Source organism: Oryctolagus cuniculus, chromosome 18, assembly GCF_964237555.1.
Source record: "Oryctolagus cuniculus chromosome 18, mOryCun1.1, whole genome shotgun sequence".
Taxonomy (NCBI): Eukaryota; Metazoa; Chordata; class Mammalia; order Lagomorpha; family Leporidae; genus Oryctolagus; species Oryctolagus cuniculus.
The window spans coordinates 17797702-17810988 of record NC_091449.1 but is presented as its reverse complement, the minus strand read 5'-3'; positions in this window follow the sequence as shown (position 1 = coordinate 17810988).

The window sequence follows — 13287 nt, the reverse complement described above, 5'->3', positions numbered from 1 at the left end:
TATTCACCTGTGTCCAGATTCATGTCTACTTTGCATATACACTGTAGAGAAATTCTTACATTAAAAAGGGTGATAAGCATTTTATCCTTTTATAGTAGTGAACAAATTTAACAAATAAATATTGAGTAGAAATATATAAACAATTAGAAGAATTTCCATTTTCACATTTATTACATTAGGAGGATTATTTTCTATAATTTAAGTTTAAGTAATTGGTAGTGGAAACCTCTATATTGATGAAATCAAATGAATAATGTAAGAAAGAACGAACAGCTATCAGTATGCATGAGAAGAAGGCAAGTTTCATATTCAGTTTTTCTCATATCAATAGTCAACAAAGGGGGAACAAGTCATTAATACATTAATTAAATATATCAAAATTCTCTGATATTGAAAAAGAAGAGTATCATAAAAAACCTTAATATAGATCTTACACAGTCATGCACTGCTTAATTACAGGGATACTTTCTGAGAAATTCGTCAATGGGTGATGGTCTCAAGGGTGATGTGTTTGAAGTGAGTCTTTGCTGATATGCAGAATGATGAAGTTGCACTTAAAAAATTCAAGCTGGTTACTGAGTTATGTTCAGGACAAAAATGGCCTGACTTTCATGGCATGGATCCCACCTGTGACAAGATATGTTCCATGGTCAAAATGTAGCAGACCACCATGGAAGCTCATGCTGATGTGAAGACTACTAATAGTTATTTGCTTTGTCTATGCTGTGCTGGTTTTACTAACAAATGCAACAATCAGATATGGAAGACTTCTTAAGCTCAGCTCCAACAGGCCCACCAGATCCAGAAGATAGTGGAAATCATGATACTAGAGGTACAAATGACTTGAAAGTGGTCAATATATTTATTCCAGACAGCACTGGAAAAAACATAAAAAAGGCTTGGCCATCTAATTATCCTCTCCCTGATGTCTTTGTCAGAAAAGTAAAAATGCTGAAGCTCGGGTTTGTGTTGGGAAAACTCATGAGCTTTATGGAAAAGCCACTGGGGATGGGACAGGTGCTAAAGTAGAACAAACTGATGGATATGAACCACAAAAAGAACACTTAAACTAAGACAGCTATGAGGTCACCAGGAAATGCAATCTTACAGCACCACCAGTTTATATGCAGTCTATCATTGACCAAATGTTCTTATGTGATGCATGACTACTTGTATGTTTTCTCAACATACAAATCCTCCGGTGATTACAACTGATAATATGCATAAAGTCTAACTATTATCCTATTGTCAATATATTTCAGTGTTTCTTACTGAGAAACCTTTTTTGATATACTCAAAAAATATCAGGCCGGCGCCGCGGCTCACTAGGCTAATCCTCCGCCTAGCGGCGCCGGCACACCGGGTTCTAGTCCCGGTTGGGGTGCCGGATTCTGTCCCGGTTGCCCCTCTTCCAGGCCAGCTCTCTGCTGTGGCCAGGGAGTGCAGTGGAGGATGGCCCAGGTGCTTGGGCCCTGCACCCTATGGGAGACCAGGAAAAACACCTGGCTCCTGGCTCCTGCCATCGGATCAGCGCGGTGCGCCGGCCGCAGCGCACCGGCCGCGGCGGCCATTGGAGGGTGAACCAACGGCAAAGGAAGACCTTTCTCTCTGTCTCTCTCTCTCACTGTCCACTCTGCCTGTCAAAAAAAAAAAAAAAAAAATCTTCAGGGCTGGCGCAGTGGTGTAGTGGGTAAAGTCACCATCTACAGTGCTGGCATCCCATGTGAGTTCAAGTTCTGGCTGCTCCACTCCTAATCCAGCTCCCTGCTAATGTGCCTGGGAAAGCAGACAGCCCAAGTGCCTGGGCCTGGGCACCCAGATATGAGACCCAGATGAAGCTCCTAGCTCCTGGCTTTGGCCTGACACAGTCCTAGCCATTGCAGCCATTTGGGGAGTGAACCGATAGATGAAAGATCTCCCTCTCTCTCTGCCTCTGCCTCTCTCTAACTCTGCCTTTCAGATAAATATTTTTTTAAAGTATCTCCTATAAGCAAAAGGCTTCTCTAAAGACCCTCTTATACCTCTCACATTCATTTTGCAACAGTGAATTCTTTAATGATCTTTATAAAGTCTTTACAAGACCAGTTACTTACATTAATAGCTTTTCTAACCAACTGTGTATATACTTTTGATGTTTTAAAAAGCAGTCATCATGCTAATACTCTTGTAATAATCAATGGCCTAACCCTTAGAGCGTGATGGTGCTCTTTTACAGATTGATGCATATTTTTAAGTCTATTTTTTAAAAATATTATTTATTTGAAAGAGAAAGAGAGTGATATGTTCCATTTACTGGTTTACTCTCTAGATATCTGCAATAGCCAAAGCCAGGAGCCGGGAGCTTCAGCTGGGTCTCCCATGTGGTAGGCAGTGGCCCAAACACTTGAGCCATCCTCTGCTGCTTTTCTTAGGACATCAGCAGAGAGCTGGATCAGAAGTGGAGTGGGGGGGCCGGCGCCGTGGCTCACTTGGTTAATCCTCCACCTGCGGTGCCAGCATCCCATATGGGCGCTGGGTTCTAGTCCCGCTACTCCTCTTCCAGTCCAGCTCTCTCTGCTGTGGCCCCGGGAAGGCAGTGGAGGATGGCCCAAGTGCTTGGGCCCTGCACCCGCATGGGAGACCAGGAGGAAGCACCTGGCTCTTGGCTTCGGATCGGCGCAGTGCTGACCATAGCAGCCATTTGGGGAGTGAACCAACGGAAGGAAGACCTTTCTCTCTGTCTCTCCCTCTCACTGTCTATAACTCTGTCAAAAAAAAAAAAAAAAAAAGTGGAGTGGGTAGGACACAAATCTGTGTCATTTGGGGATGCTGGAATCACAGGTGGGAGCTTTACCCACCAGGCCACAGCACTGGCCCCACACTATTTTTTAAAATCAAGATGCAATTCATGTACCATAAAGTTCGCTCATTTATTTTTTGAAAAGATTTATTTCTTTATTTGAAAGGCAGAACTACAGAGAGGCAGAGGCAGAGAGAGAGAGAGAGAGAGAGAGAGAGTCTCCCATCTGCTGGTTCATGCCCCAGATGGCTGCAATGGCACACTCTCAGCCTCTAAGACTGACGATCCTGCTCAGGTTTATTTTCTAATAAATGTGTCCCAGCTGCTGAGTCGCCTCTCCCGGTCTGATTCTTTGACCACCACATTTCTTTTCTAACATAAGGGCGTTCAGTCCAAAGCCTGCCAGTGCCAAACCCAAATTCTCACACACCCACCTGTTTAAATTATAATGCATATGAACATGTCTTTTGGCCATTAGAGCCTACCTTCTTTGCAAACCCTATGAAACTGCACCCAGCATCTGCTAACATACATAAGACATCTTGTACTACAAAAACAAGCTCAGCCACTCCTGCTCTTCAGAGCTCCGTGACCCAGGGACTCTCCCTAGTAACAACACCCGGACGCGTAAGTCCCCTTTCTGATTTCTCTTCTCCTCGTAGACACGTTGTCCTATTCCCTGTCTGAGTGGTGGCCTCACATGCTGCCTTTGTAGGGAGGGACACTTGCAGTCCTAATGCCAGCCAGTGCCACGCTGCTGCTGTGCTACCATCTCTTGGGTCCTGTCTTCCTGATCCACCCTAGATCACTGCACCTGTACTTCCTGACTACTGCACTTCTTGCTTAGGAAACCCCAACAATTGCAAACTCTGTTTCTGGTGATGCCGCATGTGTCCTCTGGGAAGGTACTACTTGTGGATGTACTTTATTACAGCACTGTCTCAGCCCCAGAAGGCATCCAGATAAGCTTTCCATTCTAGACAGAGTTTTTCTGTGCCTAAACTGATGCCTCAAGACAGATAATAAAAGAGCAGTACAGAAACCTAAGGAGGAAGCCAACTAGCTTTTATTTTTTATAAGATTTATTTATTTATTTGGAAGATAGAAACAGAGAGAGAAGGAGGGGGGGAGAGAGAGAGAGAGAGAGAGAGAGAGAGAGAGAGAGATCTTCTACCTTGTGATTCACTCCCCAAATGGCCACAATGGCCAAGGCAGGGCCAGGTCAAAGCCAGGAGCTAAGAACATTCTCTGGGTCTCTCACATGGTTGCAGGGGCCCAAGCACTTGGGCCATCTTTCGCTGCTCTCCCAAGCACATTACCTGGATCAGAAGTAGAGCAGGAAGGACTTGAATTGGCACCTATATGGGATGCTGGCACTGCAGGAGATGGCTTTACCTGCTATGTTATAGCATTGGCCCCCCAATTGGCTTTCTTTTTTTTTTTTTTTTTTTTTTTTGACAGGCAGAGTGGACAGTGAGAGAGAGAGACAGAGAGAAAGGTCTTCCTTTTGCCATTGGTTCACCATCCAATGGCCGCCACGCACCATGCTGATCCGATGGCAGGAGCCAGGTACTTATCCTGGTCTCCCATGGGGTGCAGGGCCCAAGCACTTGGGCCATCCTCCACTGCACTCCCTGGCACAGCAGAGAGCTGGCCTGGAAGAGGGGCAACCGGGACAGAATCCGGCGCCCCGACTGGGACTAGAACCCGGTGTGCCGGTGCCGCAAGGTGGAGGATTAGCCTAGTGAGCCGCGGCGCCAGGCCCAATTGGCTTTCTAAGATAGAAAGTGGCTTTAGTTTCAACAGGCCAAATCAAAGAGCCTAGAAGGACATAACCAAGTATAGTAATGCAGGTTGGTCTCACTCTGCTGCAGGGGTTCTATTAATAATAATTTTGCTATAAAGATGTCTTGTGCAGGGCCAAGGGAAATAACCGAGCAGAAAAGGGTTAACACTGGAGCACTGATACTGCTATCCTTAGAAAGGAATGTTTATAGAACAGGCATTTAGCCTAGCAGTTAAGACACCTGCGTCTCACACTGGAGAACCTGGGTTCAATTCCAGGCTCTGGTTGTTGATTCCAGCCACCAGCCAATGCAGAGCCTGGGAGGAAGCAGTGATGGCACAAGTAATTATATTCCTGCCACCCACATGGGAGACCTGGATTGCAATTCTGGCTCCTGGATCCAGCCCTAGCAGCATCTGGGGAGTGAACCAGCAAATGGGAACATGTTCTCTCTCAAAGAACTAAAAAATAGTTTTTAAAAATGTTATAAAAGAAAGGCCTGCGGGGGCCGGTGCAGTGGTATAGCAGGTAAAGCCCTCGCCTGCAGTGGTGGCATTCCATATGGACACTGGTTCTAGTCCAGTCTGCTCCACTTCCAATCCAGCTCTCTGTTATGGCCTGGGAAAGCAATGGAAATCCAAGCCCTTGGGCCCCTGCACCCACATGGGAGACCCAGAAGAAGTTCCTGGCTTCAGATTGGCTCAGCTCTGGCTGTTGTGGCCAATTGGGGAGTGAACCAGAGGATGGAAGATTGATCTCTCTCTCTCTCTCTGCCTCTCCTTCTCTTTCTGTGTAACTCTGACTTTCAAATAAAAACATAAATCTTTAAAAAAAAAAAAAAAACCTAGAGAAATCAGGAACACTTTCCAAAATTGTATGAAGTCACCATTACCCTGCTATCAGAAGCAGAAACAGTGTAAGAAAAGACACTACTGAACAAAAACCCTCACGAATATAAACAAAATCCTCAATAACAAACTAGCAAATTAATCCAGGGATTTGTAAAATGAATTAATACACCACAAATAGGGGCCGGCACTGTAACACAGCAGGTAAAAGCCACTGCCTGACCAGGTTTATTCCCCAAATATAAGACTGTAAATATATCAAGCAATCAGTATAATCATTCATATTAATAAATGAGAGAAGAAAACAAATTGGTACAGAAAAACAAAAAATTCAATACCTACTCACTATAAAAACTCAATAAAGTCTGGGCAATCCCTTCAGTTACGCTTTACATGGTATCTGTTTCACATAAATTACTACCATGACTGGGATGTAGGAAAATTAGAGTTCTGACACCTCATTCGTATTTCTTTTAAATCTTAATCAAGTCAATCACTGTCTGTAAAACTCCTAATACTGTCTTACAAGAGGATTGAAAGAATTAAATGGGGGTGGTTCTGTGGTACAGTAGATTAATCCTAAACCACAAACTAATCTAGTCCTGGCTGCTCCTCTTCCGATCCACCTCTCTGCTATGGCCTGGGAAAGTAGTGGAAAATGGACCAAGTGCTTGGGCCCCTGCACCTGCATGGGAGACCTGGAAGAAGCTCCTGGCTCCTGGCTCCTGGCTTCAGATCAGCCCAGCTCCAGCCATTGTAGCCATTTGAGGAGTGAACCAGCGGGTAGAAGACCTTTCTCTCTGTCTCTCCCTCTCACTTTCTGTAACTCTACCTCTGAAATAAATAAATACAATATTTTATTTTTTATTTTTATTTTTTGACAGGCAGAGTGGACAGTGAGAGAGAGAGACAGAGAGAAAGGTCTTCCTTTTGCCGTTGGTTTACCCTCCAATGGCCGATGCGGCCGGCGCACTGCGGCCAGCGCACTGCGCTGATCTGATGGCAGGAGCCAGGTACTTCTCCTGGTCTCCCATGGGGTGCAGGGCCCAAGCACTTGGGACATCCTCCACTGCACTCCCTGGCCACAGCAGAGCTGGCCTGGAAGAGGGGCAACCGGGACAGAATCCGGCGCCCCGACCGGGACTAGAACCCAGTGTGCCGGCGCCACTAGGTGGAGGATTAGCCTAGTGAGCCGCGGCGCCGGCCTAAATACAATATTTTTTTTTAAATTATATTAATAAAAATTTTAAATGCATTTGGGAAAATTCATTTAAATAGAAATAAAATGCAATTTTCTAACCCTATACAAAAAACCTACAGTAGGCCGGTGCCTAAATACAATATTTTTAAAAAGAATTATATTAATAAAAATTTTAAATGCATTTGGGAAAATTCATTAAAATAGAAATAAAATGCAATTTTCTAACCCTATACAAAAAACCTACAGTAGGCCGGCGCCGCGGCTCAATAGGCTAATCTTCCACCTAGCGGCGCTGGCACACCAGGTTCTAGTCCCAGTCGCGGCGCCGGATTCTGTCCCGGTTGCCCCTCTTCCAGGCCAGCTCTCTGCTGTGGCCAGGGAGTGCAGTGGAGGATGGCCCAAGAGCTTGGGCCCTGCACCCCATGGGAGACCAGGAGAAGTACCTGGCTCCTGCCATCGGATCAGCGCGGTGTGCCGGCCGCGGCAGCCATTGGAAGGTGAACCAACGGCAAAAGGAAGACCTTTCTCTCTGTCTCTATCTCTCACTGTCCACTCTGTCCAAAAAAAAAAAAAAAAAAAAAAAAAAACCTACAGTAATAGTGAAAGACAAAAACGTCTGCTCTCATAAATCCTATTCAATATGTGGTTTTAGAAATTCTGGCAAGGATGGCACTGTGGCATAGTGGGTAAAGCTGCCACCCCACAGTGCCAGCATCCCATATGGGTGCCAGTTAGTCCCGGCTGCTCCACTTCCAATCCAGCTCTCTGCTATGGCCTGGGATAGAAGTAGAAGATGGCCCAAGTCCTTGGGCCCCTGCACCCACATGGGAGACCCAGAAGAAGCTCCTGGCTCCTGGCTTCAGATTGGCACAGCTCCAGCCGTTGCAGCCAATTGGGGAGTGAATCATCGGATGCAAGATCTCTCTCTCTCTCTCTGTAACTCTCTCTCTCTTTTTTTTTTTAAATTTCTTTATTTGACAGAGTTACAGACAGTGAGAGAGAGAGAAAGGTCTTCCTTCCGTTGGTTCATCCCCCAAATGGCTGCCATGGCTGGCGCACTGTGCCAATCCGAAGCCAGGAGCCAGATGCCTCCTCCTGGTCTCCCATGTGGGTGCAAGGCCCAAGCACTTGGGCCATCCTCCACTGCCCTCCCAGGCCACAGCAGAGAGCTGGACTGGAAGAGGAAGGACTGGGACTAGAACCCAGCGCCCATATGGGATGCCAGTGCCACAGGCGGAGGATTAGCCAAGTGAGCCATGCCGCCGGGCCCGTAACTCTGACTTTCAAATAAATAAATAAATCTTAAAAACAAAAAAAAGTGAAAATGTAAGAAGTCTCAACAACTATAACAAGTCTCCCCATTCAAGGCCTCTGCCACATTCCCAGCCAGACCCTTCCCCCTCCTGTTTGCCCAGCAACTTGTCTGGTCACCCAATCACCTGCCCCGTCTTGGGCCATGTCCAAAAAGACTGTGTCTCTCAATGTACTCAGCCAGTGAGGAGTGACCTGCACACTCAAAAATAAAAGGGTGCTTGGTTTCTTTCTCTGTGTGCCTACCGACGGACACCTGCCTTACAAAGCCGTAAATAAAGCCTTTCTTCTCACTACCTTCACATGTTGGAGTCCATCCTCTGGTGGGTAGGTGGTCTCAGTTGGGCGTATTTCCCACATGAACATGGACTCAAAGTTTTTTTAAAAAAATGTCCCATGTTGCTGTGGATTCGTTCTGAGAGGAGGAGCACGGTGGGAGCAAGAGGCGCGGAGTCACCACACAGAGCCCAGGAGCCAAGTGAAAGTGGGCCAGAGGGGAGCAGCCTGCAGACTGCTCTATTTCAGTTGCTACAGCAGCTTATATAGCCGAGGCAGCCAATCCGGTCAAGGGGCGGTTTATGCCCTAACCAATCACACCCTGTTGCCAGGCAGGCTCTGTTGCCAGGTGGGTTCCGGAGCCATTCCTAACAAACTGACACTCGCTTGCCAGCGGCCATCTTGGCATGGCCTTCTCATTCCACCACAGTCCCATCTGGATAATAATTTGAAATTGTAAAGCCATTAGATTAACAGAAAGGGATCTTGTTGATAAGAAGTTATATATGCACAGAAGCTGATCTAAAATCACACAGATTTCAAGGAACATAGAACTGCACTATGAAGGGAGCAGAATATTTTCATCCTAACATAATAATAATCTTGCCATCTTGAAGAGAGATCAACCAAATACTCTATGTATTCTGATATAGTAAAATTCACCATCTATGATATGGTCTTTTTTTTTTTTTTAAGACTTATTTATTTGAAAGAGTTAGAGAGAGAAGGAGAGGCAGACAGAGAAAGAGGTCTTCCATCACTGGTTCACTCCCCAATTGGCTGTGAAGAGCCAAAGTGACTCCATTTTAAAACAAAAAAAGCAGCCTCCGTTTCCCATAGCAGACCCGAGTCCTTGTGAAAGCAGGCATTCAGGCATTCTGGAGATATCAAAGCTTACCAGGGACAGCTAGCTCCATAGACAAAAGATAGCTAAACAAAGTAACTCCCTGTACCCAAAACTCCCTGTACCCAAAGCTCCCGTGCTGTAAGCCCCCTGTAACTCAACTCCCTGTACCCAGAGCTTCCGTGTTGTAAGCCCCCGCTAATGTAACTCTTTTTTCCTGCTGATGTAGCCCTTTTTTTCCTTAAAAACTCTCCCAAAGACTGGGGGCCCACTCCTGCCTCCGCTGCGCCAGTTGGTTGGATGGGGTCCCTGTCGCGGCTTGTACTCCGAATAAACCTTGCTTTTTGCAGTTCGGTGTGATCGACTCTCTGGGGGTCTCTGCAGGGATCTAAGGATCTTGGCACAACAGCTGCAAAGGCTGGAGTTACACCAATCCAAAGCCAGGAGCCAGGAGCTTCTTCCAGGTCTTCCCACGTGGGTACAGGAGCCCAAGGACTTGGGCCATCTTTCACTGCTTTCCCAGGCCCTAGCAGAGCGGGATCAGAAGTGGAACAGCTGGGACTTGAACCAGCACCCATATGGGATGCTGGCCCTGCAGGCACTGGCTTTACCTGCTACACCACAGTGCCAGCCGCTATGATACGGTCTTAAAATAAATCACCACTTAGGCTCTATCAAGCCTTTACTTACACATAGACAAAAGCTCAATTTCACCTTTAACTATACTGTTGTTCTTCAAAAGGGAAATATATACAAAAAATTTAAAATTTCCCCAAAGGAAATTAAACTATTCATCAGATGATACATGAAAAGATAGAGCTGTTTTCACAGGAAAACCATTTGTCTTACATTGCTTAAAAACAAAAAAATTGGGCCTGGCATTGTGGCTCAGTAGGTTAAAGCCCTGGCCTGCAGCGCCAGCACCCCATATGGGAACTGGTTTAGGTCCTGGCTGCTCCACTTCCAATCCAGCTCCCTGCTAACATGCTTAGGAAAGCAGTGAAGGATGGTCCAAATCCTTGGGCCCCTGCAACCACGTGGGAGACCCTAAAGAGGCTTCTGGCTCCTGGCTTTGCCCTGACTCAGTCCCGGCTGTTGTGGCCATTTGGGGAGTGAACCAGCAGATGGAAGAATCTCTGTCTCTCCTCTCTCTGTGTAACTCTGCCTTTCAAATAAATAGATAGTTTTAAAAATAAGAGAAATAGTAAAATAAATAAGAAATTATAAGTTCGGGAGCCAGCACTGTGGCGTAGTGGGTTAAACCGCTGCCTGCAGTGTCGGCATCCCATATGGGTGCCGGTTCAAGTCCCAGCTGCTCCACTTCTGATCCAGCTCTCTGCTATGGCCTGGGAAAGCAGTAGAAGATGGCTCAAGTCCTTGGGCCCCTGCACCCACGTGGGAGACTCTGAAGAAGCTCCTGGCTCCTGATCGGCACAGCTCCAGCCATTGCAGTCAACTGGGGAGTGAACCAGCAGATGGAAGACCTCTCTCTCTGTTTGCTTTTCCTCTCCCTGTGTAATTCTGACTTTCAAATAAATGAAATGATAAGTTTGGAGTTTCCCAGGATTACTCTCAGGTTGGGGAATTCAGCAGAACTTACAGAACTGCTAAAAGCTATTATAGGAGCCAATGCTGTGGCGCAGTGGGTTAAAGCCCTGGCCTATAGCGCCGGCATCCCATAAGGGCACAGGTTGAATCCCAGCTTCTCCACTTCTAATCCTGCTCCATGCTAACACACCTGGAAAAGCAGCACAGGATGGGCCTAGTCCTTGGACCCTTACGTCCACATGGGAGACCCAGAAGAACCTCCTGGCTCCTGGCTTCAGATCAGTTCAGTTACAGCCATTGTGGCCATTTGAGGAGTGAACCAGTAGATAAAAGACCTCTCTCTCTTTCTCTCTCTCTCTCTCTTTCAAATAAATAAATCTTTAAAAAAAAAAAAAAAGAAAGAAAGAAAAGAAAAGCTAGTATAATCACAGCCATGGTTTATTACAGCAAAAGAATACAGATCCAAGTAAGTCAAGGAGGTGCTGAAGTCGGCATATTGGTCAAGATGCTGCTTGGGACCTCCACATCTCATAACCGAGTGCCTGAGTTTGAGTCTTGGCTGTGCTCTGGATTCTAGCTTCCTGCTAATGTGCATCCTGGGAGGCAGTACACAGGCTCAAGTAGCTGGGTATCTGCCACCCACATGGGAGGCCGGGTGAGTTTCTAACTCCTGACTTCGGCCTGGCTTAGTCCTGGTTCTTGTAGGCATTTGGGAAGGGAACCAGTTGATGGGAGGTCTCTGTCTGTCTCTGCCTTTCAAATAAAAAATAAATAAATAAAAATTTAAAAGATACATTAAAAATAAGCCAATAAAAAAGACACAAAAGGCATAGTCCAGGAAAGATTCAAGAGCAAAGCTTCCAGCTGTCCTCTCTCAGTAGAGTAATGGACAGTGCTAACTTTGCCTGGTAACAATGTGTGACAAGTATGCATGGAGTATTTCCAACCAGGCAAGCTTACCTGGACCTGGGCGTCCAGAATTCCTACCTGGCGCTCAGTCACACAACCATGGTTGATTACTCACATGGGTGACTTTAGCTTCCAGCCCCTCCAGACAGCAGCTAATATCCCTAGACCCAAGTCCTCACCAAAAAAATAACATTGTTAGACTGTTCAGTATTTATGTAAGGTAAACAAAGGCACTTATCAAACAGGACATTCTAAAAGCTTAAAGATCACCTCCCAGGAGCCAATGGCAAAGGCCAGATCTCTCGTTGGGTATGGTTAATTTTTTTTTAATTAATTAGCATGTCTTTTTGACAGGCAGAGTTAGACAGTGAGAGAGAGAGACAGAGAGATGGGTATGGTTAATTTTTACTACATGGGAATAAATACTGAATTATAATAAGCAAAATAATAACATATATGAGTATCAGAAAAACTCAGAAATTAGGTGAATAAATTAGGATTAAATTGGAAATAAAGGTCTGTCAGAAGTGAGGACAAATAAACAGTAGAGAAGAACAACCAAAAAACAAATTCTATCTCAAAAGAAATGAAATTTGAAAAAAAAAATCACATGTATATAAATCATATGTTAATCATATGTATATAAAGTTAATCATATGTATATAAAGCCAATTGAAAAAAGATCCCAGGCCGGTGCCACGGCTCATTAGGCTAATCCTCTGCCTGCGGCGCCGGCACACCAGGTTCTAGTCCCAGTTGCTCCTCTTCCAGTCTAGGTCTCTGCTGTGGCCCGGGAAGATAGTGGAGGATGGCCCAAGTGCTTGGGCCCTGCACCTGCATGGGAGACCAGGAGGAAGCACCTGGCTCTAGGCTTCGGATCAGCGCGGTGGGCCGACCACAGCGCTACGGCCGCAGCGGCCATTTGGGGGGTGAACCAACGGAAAAGGAAGACCTTTCTCTCTGACTCTCTCTCTGTCTACTCTGCCTGTCCAAAAAAGAAAAAAAAGTGATCATATAAATAACATCAAGTGCCTGGTAATAATAATAGAATTAAAAAGGAGGGAATGTCCAACATGGGAAGCAGTCCACACAGCAGACTCCTAGAATGACATTCGCTGTAAATAACACTCTGACCTCAGAATCAACCCTTAAGGCTTCCTGGTCTGGCTGAAAGGCCTGTGAGGGCATTTCAGGTACAGAAAGCCAAGACTCTATGGCAAAAAATATCCTACATGAAGGATCTCTGTGAGACCTCAGTGGAAAGAAAGGGCCATCAAAGAAGGATGTGCTTTTCTCTGAAGGGAGGAGAGAACATCCACTTTGCTAATGGCAGTGTCCAAACACCGGATTCTGTGGTCACAAAAGGCTTCCATAGCCTTGGCAGCCTATGGCAAGAGCTTCAGGTGATCACTGACATCATAAATAATAATGTTAATTATTAAAGGAAAAACGGAAGTCACTGTGCACTTACTCCACATGTAGGACCTCTGTCCTTAATGAGTTATACTATGAGAATTACCTGCAAAACTTGTTCTCAAACTGTACTCTATATGTTGCGTCTGTGTGTGGGTGCAAACTGTTGAAATCTGCACTTAACAGAGTTGGTCCTCTGTACATAAACTAAAAATGAACCATAATAAAGAAGAGGATGGGAGAAGGAGCAGGAAGTGGGACAGGAATCAGGGTGGGAGGGTGGGTATGGGGGAAAGAACCACTACATTCCTAAATTTGTACCTATGAAAAATGCATTCACTAAATAAAAGCTTTAAAAAATGAATCCAAAAT